This window comes from Pinus tabuliformis, chromosome 1_1 (genome assembly GCF_031772625.1).
Source record: "Pinus tabuliformis cultivar Carrire ecotype Pingquan chromosome 1_1, CPIR1, whole genome shotgun sequence".
Lineage (NCBI taxonomy): Eukaryota > Viridiplantae > Streptophyta > Pinopsida > Pinales > Pinaceae > Pinus > Pinus tabuliformis.
The window spans coordinates 720,920,429-720,932,596 of NC_142297.1; positions in this window are offsets into that span (position 1 = coordinate 720,920,429).

The window sequence follows — 12,168 nt, forward strand, 5'->3', positions numbered from 1 at the left end:
TGGTGTAGGTGGGGGTGGTATGCGCGGAATTCGTTGTCTTATTAGACTGGTCGTGCTTCCCGGAGAAACTTTCGCAAGCTCTTCCTCACTTTCCTATCGTAGTAAAATCAAGGGGCTATTTTCTATCTCTACGTTACCTTCATTTCTATAGATCCTCCCACTTTGCGTAGTTCCAAACATCAATTTATTTGCATAACACGCTTTTCACACAATAGCATTTTGATCCAAGTGTTCAATGATTTAATGTACTTACCTCGCAGTCCTTTGAGGAAGCATCATTCAGCCTTGCTATAACTGACTGTCTTATCTACCGCAAACTCGGTGATAAATCCTCCTATAATTTGATCAAGCCAATGGTCCAAGCGCGCGTGATCTTTTCTTCTGACTCTTCTAGTCTATGCACCAATTCCAGAGTCCACACAATCAGTTTTTCGAGCCTACACCTTCCCTAACTGTTTGCTAACTTTGCAATCCACTCGTACAATTCAGAGGGGAAGGATGCAAAGAAAATTTCATGGATTTTCGTATATAAATAACACTCTAACCACTGTTCCTTTGATATTCGGGGCTTCCTATTTTCTTGTGCCACGAACTTGTGAATCTTTCTGTCCAACCACCCTTCAATTTCTTTCTTTGTTGGATTCCAGTGACAAGAGATTAGACATCCCTTATGGAGATTCGGGTCCCAGCAATGGAACCATTTTTTGGCTTAGTGGGGCCTGACCCAGGTTCAGAGGTGATTTAGCCAAACAAATCCCGATACTAATGGCCCTTTCGGCAACAGCCCGCGGAGCACAGACTGAGGTCTCACCCGAAGTAGTATGGGAGGGTGCTGGATTCAGGTTTCCGCACCCTGGAGATGTCTGGTGGTTTCAAGTGGTCTATGGTTCAAGCCTACGCGCACTTACCCTTACCTCGCAGTTCGAGATGCTGCCTTTGCACAACCCTACTCAGGGGTCGAACAGTGTTATTACCCAAGTTCGTATTCGTAGCCTGATATTAGTTGATTACCTTAACTTATTTTTATCCTTTCAGTTATACTTAACAATATTCACAATCCATATAAGTGTGTGCAGTAAATAAACAGTATAATTTCCAATGAGATCAAAACATGAAGTAAGTTAAGAACAGGTACATGGAATTCTGATAAAACTTCTCTTTATCATTTTCTTCCTTTTGTTACAGACTCAATTCTACCCTACGCACTCAGCTACAGGTGTCCGTGCACTCAGCTACGGACTCTACTAAGCCTCTATGCACTCAGCTGCAGAGCCTCTTCCTACTATTATGACCCAAGATACCTAGACTCTCGCTCTACGCTTCACTATCTTATTCTATCCATTCCTCTTCATTTGGTCGGTGCTTTACAACTTAGAGCCTCGCTCTATTTATACAATCCCATGGTCCACGAACCATGGGTAGGCTGACATTACATTCAAAACTTAGGGCGAACAACCCTATGACTTTAACATACAATTCGTGCTCCGCGCCCGCAATTCGCGAAATTTTTACAACAATAATGTCTCAAAACTTGGGCTTTGAGCCCCAAAACAAGCTGTGGTGGGATTCCATGCCCAACAGAGGTCAGATCATTTGAAAGGATAGCTTAATTGATTATCGAGCATAGTCTCAAATCTAAGCATAAGAATTTGGTAAGAAGGGAGAGAGAGAGAGAGGAGATGGAGGGCTAAGGGAAGGCTGATGTAACAGATGGTTGTAATCACTCTTCTGACATTAATATAGAACTACAATTGTACTGTCTATTCCATGGTGTTGATACTATCATTCATTTAGTTGTTTGTCCAATACCTTTTACCATGAGTAGCTTAGTTAAGTGTAACTAGATGTCTTTTATATATTCATGTATTAGTTATCAAGGTTGCATGTTGTGATTATGCTTGTCTCTTCTATGTGCAGGACTTGATCTGAAGCCGATTCAGGGAACTTCCACCTAAATACATTGTGCTCTCCAGCAAATCAACACAGAGGCTTGAGGTAATCAACATGTCTTGCATTGATATTTAGTTATTATTTATGGACATGCATGTAACTTTGTGACAGCTGTAGATAATCTTACAGTCTGCCAAGAGTCCCGGGAAGACTCTTGAGGGTATCTCCATTCTCCATACACCGTGCATTTTATCCTATAGAATACGGCCAACCTCATCATTTGTTGTTTCTGTTGTAGTCCTTTAAGCTTATCCTTAATGGTATTCATGACTTGATAAGCCTCCTCCAACCAAGGCTGCAACTTGGCCTTTAGCAAGGCCTCCTTCTTTTTTGCTTCATCCACCTGTGCCAGCAGCAGTTTTCCTTCTTGTAACTTGGCAAGGCGATGTGATGGTGCTAAGGAGCACACAGTCACCTTGACATCATCATATTGGTGCTGCAACTCCCTTATATCTATGTTCAATGTCTATAGTTTTGGATCCTCCTGCCCTCCAACATTGTCTAACACTTCATCTGTGAACGATGTTGGGAATGGGTCGTAGACACACACATCATTAAGCTTTTGCAGATCGATGCAAATCCTTATTCCTTCTTTTTGTTTCTTCTCCTAAACCAACATCAGGCTCACCCAATCAGAGTCTTCAACTGGTTTTATGATGCATGCCTCCAACATCTTATCTAGCTCTTGGCAAAACCTTTCCTTGCATTTAGGATTAAGGCGATACGACCTTTGTTTAATAGGCTTCATGTCTGGCTTCAGAGTGATCTTCATAACGCCCAAATCACCAATTATGCCCTTTAAATCAAAAAACTTTGTAGGGAAGAGATCCTGGTATTTTCGGATTAACTCAACAAATTTATCCATGGTAGCGTCGTCCCAATAATCTCCAATCTTTGTGAACTTCATTTTTGCTTCAGTGCCAATGTTTACTTTCTTTTTCTTCAACGGTGTCAAGATGTCCAGGTTTTCTATTTGTGGTCCTTCGACTTAGCGATTCCCTTCTACCTCTAGAATATTAATGTTTCTTGGATCTTCATCCTCCTCTTCAACGGTCACATTATAGCATTCCAGCGCATGGCGTAGCTGGGTGCTCCAATCTGGTTGGATCCATTCCATAGGTTCCTTCGGCATTTTGAAGATAACCACCTTAATTTCTTGTAGTGCTTCATCGATGCTTGTGAAGCCGTCTTCAAAGTTGAAGGTCAATAAGAACCCTTCCTTCAACATATCCCATTCCACGGTGCCATGGCAGAGCTTTGTTTCCAGATACCAGTTCATGGGAATTGTATCCAAAGTATGGAAAAATATGTGTACCCACTCTGGTTGCAGTTTTGTTCCCCATGCTTTAGTCCATTTCGCTAGGTGATCACGTAGATCATCCCTTCCATTATATTTCTTAGCCATTTTGGGGTTAACACCCCCAAACCGTAGCTTCATCATTCTTCTCTAATCCTTCCAATCAACAAAAATATCCTTATGCGTACCCCACCATCATGTAGGCGTAGCATGCAGTGCCAAATATAATTGTTGGAAGTGGTGATCCTCAGGGACTTCACGCTCAAATTCATCCAAGAACAAATCTACGTCAGTTAAAACATCATAATAGAGTATTTTCCTTACCTCCAACGAAACACAGTGCAGTGACTTCATCGTCATATTGCATCATACTATAGACACTTCACGTAAGCGATTCTGCGAATGCTCTAATTCCTCGTCTAAATCAGAGGTGCAGAAACTCTCCGGGTCCCATGCAATCCGGCCATCTACCACCAGATTGATCCAGTCTTGATCTAACGCTATTATTTTGTAGATTTGATCCAGTTCATCATCACTTTCTTCATAATCACGGACTGGTTTAGTATATCACACCCCTTCTATAGGGTCCAACAGTATTATAACCCGAAGTGATTTTCTTTCAAAGGACATTGTCCTCTTCTTCAAATTGATGACCCCATTCATATCAATGGCCCAGTCAATTCCCAGGAGCATGGAGTATGGATTACTGTCATCGACAATTTCTATAACCTCAAAGTCAGCCATCGTGCTCACACCTTCTATATCAACTGTTACTCCATATAACTGCCCCATGGGGATGATTTTATGCTGGTTCACCATTCTGAGCTAAATCAGAGACCACTGTAGCATAGGTCTCCCCATTCTTTCCCATGTTTTTTTTGGTAATACGTTTGCATCAGACCCCAGATCCAAGATGACCTAGTCCATCTCATAATCACCTATCTGCGTGGTGAGCCTCATATCACGTCTTTTTTGTGCCTTATGTTTGCTAATTTTTCTGACCACCCGGTGTCCATCAGGGACTTTCTCTTTGTTGGCACATTTATTTATTAATTCCTGTTGACCTTCCACAGCTTTGCTATCGTGCAACATTATATGTAGGTCTCCAAAAATGTAGTGAGTACAGAGGGATCAACTTTTGTAGGCACGTTGGTTTCTTGCACCTTGTCCTGGATTCCTGAGGTGGAGGCCTCAGCGAAGCTCTTCATGGCTTCCATAAATTTTTCCTTAGCGCGCTCTAAATCAAAGCCAGTTTCTTTCTCTGATGCTTTGCAGACCCATCCTTCTTCTTCAGGCTATTTACCCTTATCAGCACTAGTCGTCATTCCACTTCTTGGCACAATGTTAACACTTTGATCCTCTTCGCAGGGCTCAACCCTCATCATTTGTATATTCTGTGTAGGCTGCTGAGATTGTGTTTTCTTTTCTTACAATTTAGCTATTAATATCGGGTATTCTTCTATAATATGGACAAATTGTTTGCAGTATTGACATGATGGGTGTGTAGGATTCTGGCACTCTCGTGAGTAGTGCCCTAGCTATCCGAAATTATAGCAGATGATCTGACCACAGCCTCTACCAGGCCCTCCTCCTCCTTGGCCCCATCCGCGTTCTTGATAACCTCTGTGCGCTTCTCTGGTACCCTACTCTGGAGGCCGATTTTCTACTTGCATCCGATATGTAGGTTTTCTTTCCATCATCAGCTCATAGCTTCGATAGTGGCACTCATCGTGGCCCATCGATTTGCAGAAGTTAGAACAACTACTGGGGTGTCTAGACGAATTTTTGAAGTAAATGACAATTATATGTTGCATGTTGTCCAACAACCTGACAAATAGCACACCATAGCGTAGCTCCCACACTCGGCCCTATTGGGGCTTTTGTCTTCAGGGGAATTGGTCCCCCTCCTGTAACATAATTCGTGTACACGAGACAATGGTCTTTATTGTGCCCCTAGCTCTTTCACTTCAAACACCAGACTTCCATGCACACTTTTCATTTAGCCTCCTTTTCTTTATTCAAACTCTGTAATTCTAGGTGCAGGCTCTGTAACTGAGAGTGGATCTATTGTACCCCCAAGGTCGCATCCTGAATAGGTGATTCATGCAACCTCATCGCGATTTCCAAGGCTTCTACCAATGTTGTTATCTTCTTTTGTGACAAAGAAATTCTCAGGTGGGACAAAAGCGAAGCTATAAACCATTCGTGATGCTGACTATCTGTAAGTTGCATGTTAGCTTCTTGAATTTGACACTTCAACCTTTGATCTAATTCCCAAGGCGTCTCATTGACCCTCATCATAATTTATTTGAATCCAATTACTGACTGTGAGTCAGACTTAGGCTTACTAAACTCTTTGTTTAAAGCTGCCTTCGTCTCTTCCAGTGTTGCAAGGCGATTATCAGAACAATATTTAATATACCAGGTTAGCACGTGATCCTGCAGAGCGGTAACCAATTGTGCCTTCTTTATATTATCGTCAGTAATCTGTTGCATTGTCCAAACAGCATTCGCAACAAACCAAAACTGCTCTGTATTTTCACTCCCTATGCCCTTGAAGATGGACATCTTCATTGCATTCACCATGTTGAATAGTGGTGGTGGAGGTTGATGAGCCCCAATTTTGGTACAAATTGGGCTCATTTTTGGCCTATTTTACTTGCTCAAACCATTCATTTTTATTGTTTATGCATACACTTCTTAGTTTATTCATGTTGTTTGTAGGAGAAAGGATAGGCACTTTATCTACGTAGCTAATGCATTGTGATTCCAGGTTTTGGCATTAAAAGGGAGCAAAAGACAACGAAAAGGTGGCAAGGAGACAACGAGTTGGCATTGCTGACGTAAGGAGAGGTTGTCCACGGTCTTGGGGGACATCCCTCATGATCCTCACCAAGAACTCCGAGCCCCACTCCATCCTCCCTCCGAGCTTAATACACGGCCAGCTGTTCTACAGGAACAACAGTTCAAAACTGCTCTACAGGAAATAGCATTTATGATCATCCTACAGGATCAGCAGTTAAACTATAGATTGAACAGCCGAGCTCCTAGAATCATGGATACTTGTTGGAGCATCGTTTTGTATAAGTATAGAGGCCTTAGCCTTGGTTAGGTTGTTGAATCTCTCGTATTACTATTGTAATTTTGGAGCACAGCTCAAGTTTCGTTCTCTTTTGTAAGCCAATTTGGCATGTTATCAGATTATGAATAAAGGAGGCCACTTTTGAGTTAGTTCTGAGTTTTCTCAAGGAGCTATAGCTCTCAGGTTAGGGCCCAACCTGAGAGCCATAGACCTCCTCAGTGTTGTAATGTGTTTACATTTAGTTCCAGCACTTGAGTTTGTTTAATTTCATATGCAATTCGGATTTCCAGCTTGTTAGTTTAATCGTTTTCATGAGCATAGATAGGACTGGTTTGTAATGCTTTGCTTTCAGTATTCGAGTTTGATAGGATGATAGAATAAATCTCTTGGAGCTCCAACAAAAACAGGTTGCAAAAGGATCACTGCCATCTCACTGATTGGGATTGGAGTGTAGACCTTGATCAGCCACCAAAAAGAACAGCAGTCTTTTCATCTCCACGCAAGCTGCCACATGAACGTTTTTCATTGAAGATCTATTCATACATTCTCGACATTGATCCATACTGCACTCTCACGCATTAGTTTCATTTCTTGTTTTCCATTTCAGATTTATAGGTTTCATGGCATAATAGGTTAATGAATTTCTTGTTTTGATGCACAGGTCATTTGTTTCATTTACACAGCTCTTTCTCAAGCCACTTCCTTCATCGTTTTCTTCATCCACCTGCAAGTTCTATTCACCCTCTGTCTCACTCACTCATTTTCCAACTCTCTCATTCCACGTACAACTCCATCTCCTTCACTCTCGTAGGTTCCACCCTTCCAAAACATCAACCCATTGCATACACCTTCCCTTCGTCTGACTTTCCATTCCCTGAGACATCATTAGGTCCATCTCCATCTCCCTTAGCCTCCCTCACCACTCCAACACTCCATCAACTCCTAAAAACCTCCACGGCCAACCATCTTGTAGACGTGCATAGCCATCCTGTAGAAAACAGAGTATCCTGTAGGATCCCCTGCAGCCTTCCTGTAGAAGGCCACTCACTTCGTTGTTGAGCTTCTGAACGTGAGGGACCTTTGTGGATGGGTGCTAAGGATCCCTAGGAACCTCTCCTAGCCTCCCCAACTTGTCCCACACCTTCCTTCCTTCTCCATCCCACCTGCACAATCAAACCCTAATTAGGCCAAGTTCACAATCATTCCACACACCTAAAGGAAAAACACAAAAACACATTTCTCAAGATGCAAGTAGCTTCGACCCAAGCATTTACATTTGTTAGAGGTAATGCCAGCATTCATAGGAGTTGCATCCACATTCTTTGCATTATAGAGGGTAGGTTAGTTAAATTAGGGTTTCATAGATTTACATGCTTTACATTGCTCTTGATTCAGTTTGTCAAGTAGAGTATCCTTCCTTTGAGTTAGCTTTCGTCCATCATTGATAAAGCTTCTTCTGTGAGCCTATAGAAGTTGGCTTAAGCCCTAGCAGACTTGTGCCAGCTGACCAAGTGACAGCTGCGACAAGGGCTAGTACTTGTGCATACAGCACCGTCGCTTCCAAGTTTGTACGAACTACCGGGTTGATAAAATGAGAGACAGGAAGCCCCAGGAGTTGTAACATTATTGCTACCATCCTGAAGCTCACCATCTTTTTGGTGCCGCTGCTGGGGAAGCGCCCGAGTATTAGCACTAGTTGCTTTTCCTCTACTTTTCTACTCTTACCTTCTGCTAAGTAGTTTGCTTCATTTCCATTTTGCAAAAGTAGCATAGACTTTCCTGCTTTCCTAGATTAATATTTCTTGCTTTCTTAGATTAGTATTTCCTACTTTCCTAGATTAACATTTCCAATTCCGCAAATTTCATTGGAGTAATCTAGTAGTTGTAGATCACTTTGTTTCCGTTTTGCAGGTACAAGAAAAAAGCAAAAGCACTAAAAGCTGAGAAGAGTCCTTTCCCTTTCATGCCTCGTAGGAACCGAGATAGATCAGGCAAATTCCTACCAAACACCCCCACCACATCACTAAGTCACCCTTCTCTCTTCTTTGGTGACAGTGACCCAGAGGAACCTATAGGTGAACATCCCGAGATATACCAAGACCCTATAGAAGAAGAAGAGTTAGAAACCACTCCATCTGAAGACATGGCTGATAACAGGAGAGAAGATGAGAGAATAGAAGGAGCTTTCCCCATCCGAGAGACCAATGGGGATATGAAAATGAAAAACATTAGCCCCTCTGCCTTGCCTCACTTCCATGGACTGACCACTGAGGATCCTGACACCTTCTTGTTTGAGTTTGCTGTCCTTTGTCGAACCTATGACTATACTGAGGATGAGCAAAAGTTGAAGCTTTTCCCTTCCACTCTTAAGGATGCAGCACTACGCTGGTTCATGGGATTACCTGGGAATAGCATCACCACTTGGGCTCAGATGCAGCAAGCCTTCAACACCAAGTATAGGGATTATTGTAGGTCCAAGGAAACCAAGGGAGAGATCTTTCGAATGACCATGGGGAATGATGAGTCTTTAGAAGACTATGAGGAGAGGTTCCAACTTAGCTACAAACGGGCCAGGTGCACACTTGACCCTGAATCCCTCAAGTTGGTCCTACTCCGAGGGGTCCCTGAAGATCTCTTAGACACCCTTCACATGTTAGCTGGGGGGGACATTTACCAACTGCCTTATGAGGACATCAAGACTGTGTTTCGAAATCATTCCAGGGCAGCTAGAAAACGAGGTAGAGGAAATCTCCTCTCCACCGGTGTCCCTTTCTCCAAACATGAGCTCACAAACCAATTAGAAGATCTTAAGAGTGAGGTGAGACATACCATTGCCATGCAGTTGGACACATTCAGGATCCAGCAAAAGAAAGAGGAAGCTGAGAGAGCCTTGGCTGTCTTCTGTCCTAGGTGCACCAGAAGACACCCTAAGAACGAATGTCATTTGCATTCGGTCGAACTGTGTTTCGTTTGTGAGGAGGACCACCCAACAAATCAGTGTCCAACCTTGCCTGGGTTTAAAGCCATGTACCAAGGAACTGAAGCCTCCACTGAACCTCTCTACTTCATCAACCAAAGGAGGCCTCAAGGATCTAGACCTTATCAGCAGGGGATGAAAGGGGCATCTCAAGCTTATTACAACCCCAACCACTTGACTCCCATGCCTTCCTGGGGTCCCCCTGCTCATCCTTCCTGGTCCATGCCTCCTCCATGGTCTTATCCACCTCAGTACCCTACACAACCTACTTCTCATCCATATCACTCACATACCCAGTCGCAGCCTCAATGGAGTGCTCCTCAGTCGGGGTGGAGGCCCCAATACAACACTCCTCCTGCCATTTTGCCTCCACCACCAGTTCAACCTCAGCCTTTACCTCCTGCTCCTCCAAGGCAACCTCAGATGCCTGCTCAACCGAACCCGAACCCCAACAATAGACAGGCTCAGCAGGTATATACTAGGGAGACCTCATGCCCTACCTATGCTGTGGAAATCCAGGAGATCAATCTTAGATCTGGAAAGACTCTTCCAGATCGCCAACCTCCTCCCCCAGAGGATGAGGAAACCCATCAGGAGAGTGAACCAAAGCCTACTCCACCCTTTCCTGAGAGACTAACCGCCACCACACAACCGAACCCAGAAGAAGATGAGCTTTTGGGTGAGCTCAAACAGTTGTGTGTAAAAATCCCACTTCTCCAAGCCATCAAGGATGTGCCAATATATAACAAGCTGATTAAGGAGAAGTGTTTCAAACACCCAAGCAGACGGAAGAAAGATGCCTCAACTATCAATGTCATAGGACAACTGTCTGACCTTATGCTAGGACAAGTCATCTGCCCAAAGTACCTAGATCCTGGAAGTCCTGTAGTAGATGTACACATCAATGGCACCATTATCCCCCACACCTTGATTGATCTGGGGGCAGCCATCAATGTGATGACCAGGGATACCATGCTTAAACTCAATCTTCAGGGTTCCTTGAGAAAGACCTCGACAGTACTGCAGTTAGCAGATCGCTCCACCGTGACTCCCGAAGGGATTGTGGAGGATGTCTTGGTCTCAATTGATTCTTGGGAATACCCTGCAGATTTCCTGGTCCTGCAACCAAAGGCCAAGCTTACTGGATATCCTCTCATCTTGGGAAGGCCTTGGTTAGCTACTGCAGATGCTTACATAAGTTGTCGGGCAGGGAACATGACCATCAAAAATGGTCCTATGTCCAAGCAGCTAGTCCTATACCCTCCTGCCCAACCCTCTTTAGAGCATGATTTACCACTCTGGTTGGAGGACGGAGAAGAAGACGAGGTGTACTCTGCACCTCTGTGCACCCTAGATGCCGCTAGAAGAAATTCTCCTACCGAGGATGATTTAATTGAGACCCTGATCCAGAATCCACCTTCCAGTGCACTATCTTTAGAGAAGTTGGTGGAGGATGCCCAAGCTAGCACCTTAGTGGACCTTTGTACAGCCAGCCCTGTCACTCCCAGAGTCAAAAGTGTGGAGTTCGGCCCCGAGAGAGCGTTAAAGATCAGCTCCTCTCTATCTCCTTCCCAGGAGAAGGAGTTGTGTAGCCTATTGGCCAGCCACTTAGATGTTTTTGCTTGGAGCTATAAGGAGATGAAAGGAGTCCACCCCTCGGTCTGTACCCATCATATATATATCAAGGAGGATTGTAAACCAGTTAGGCAACCCCAGAGGAGAATGAATCCAGCCCTTAAGGACATTGTCAAGGAAGAATTGCAAAAACTGTTGGATGTCGGATTCATTTACCCCATCTCAGATAGTGAATGGGTGTCCCCTCTAGTGTTGGTTCCCAAGAAGAATGGGAAGTGGAGGATCTGTGTAGATTATCAGGAGCTGAACAAAGCTACCAAGAAAGACCATTTCCCTCTACCTTTCATAGATCAAGTGTTGGATGGACTGGCAGGAAAGAAGTTCTTCTCTTTCCTGGATGGGTTCAGCGGGTACAATCAAATCCAAATCAGCCCGGAAGACCAAGATAAGACCACCTTCACTTGTCCTTGGGGTACCTTTGCCTACCGAGTCCTTCCCTTTGGGCTATGCAATGCTCCTGCTACTTTTCAGAGAGCTGTCTTGAGCATCTTCTCGGAGTTGGTCCATGATGCAGTGGAAATCTACATGGATGACTTTACTCCTTATGGGGCTAACTTCCAGGAAGCATTGTCCAACTTGGGAAAGGTCCTAACCAAGTGCCTCGAAATGAACTTGTCCCTTAGCCCTAAGAAATGTGAATTCCTAATGAATGAAGGGACAGTGCTAGGCCATACCATTTCTTCTCAAAGATTGCAGGTGGATCCTAACAAAATTGCTCTCATCAAGAGGGTTCCACCTCCTCAAAAAGTAAGGGATGTCCGGAGTTTCTTGGGATTAGCAGGATACTACCAGAGGTTCATTAAAGACTTCAGCAAATTAGCCTCACCATTGTTTGGTTTGTTGGAAAAAGATGTGGAGTTTAATTGGACTGACGATTGTCAGAAGAGTTTGAATGAATTAAAAGACAAGCTAGTGTCAGCTCCAATCCTAAGAGGTCCAAACTGGGCCCTACCTTTCCACATCCACACTGATGCCTCGAACAAAGCCATAGGTGCAGCCTTAGGACAAGTTGAGCAAAAACTTCCATATGCCATTTACTTCGTTAGCAAAAATTTGTCCAAAGCAGAGCTGAATTACACTGTAACCGAGAAGGAATTCTTAGTTGTGGTTCATGCACTGAACAAGTTCCGACATTACATTACTGGTTACCAGACTTTTGTACATACTGACCATGCTGCTATTAGATACTTGATGAATAAACCAGATGTGAATGCTCGTATTATCAGA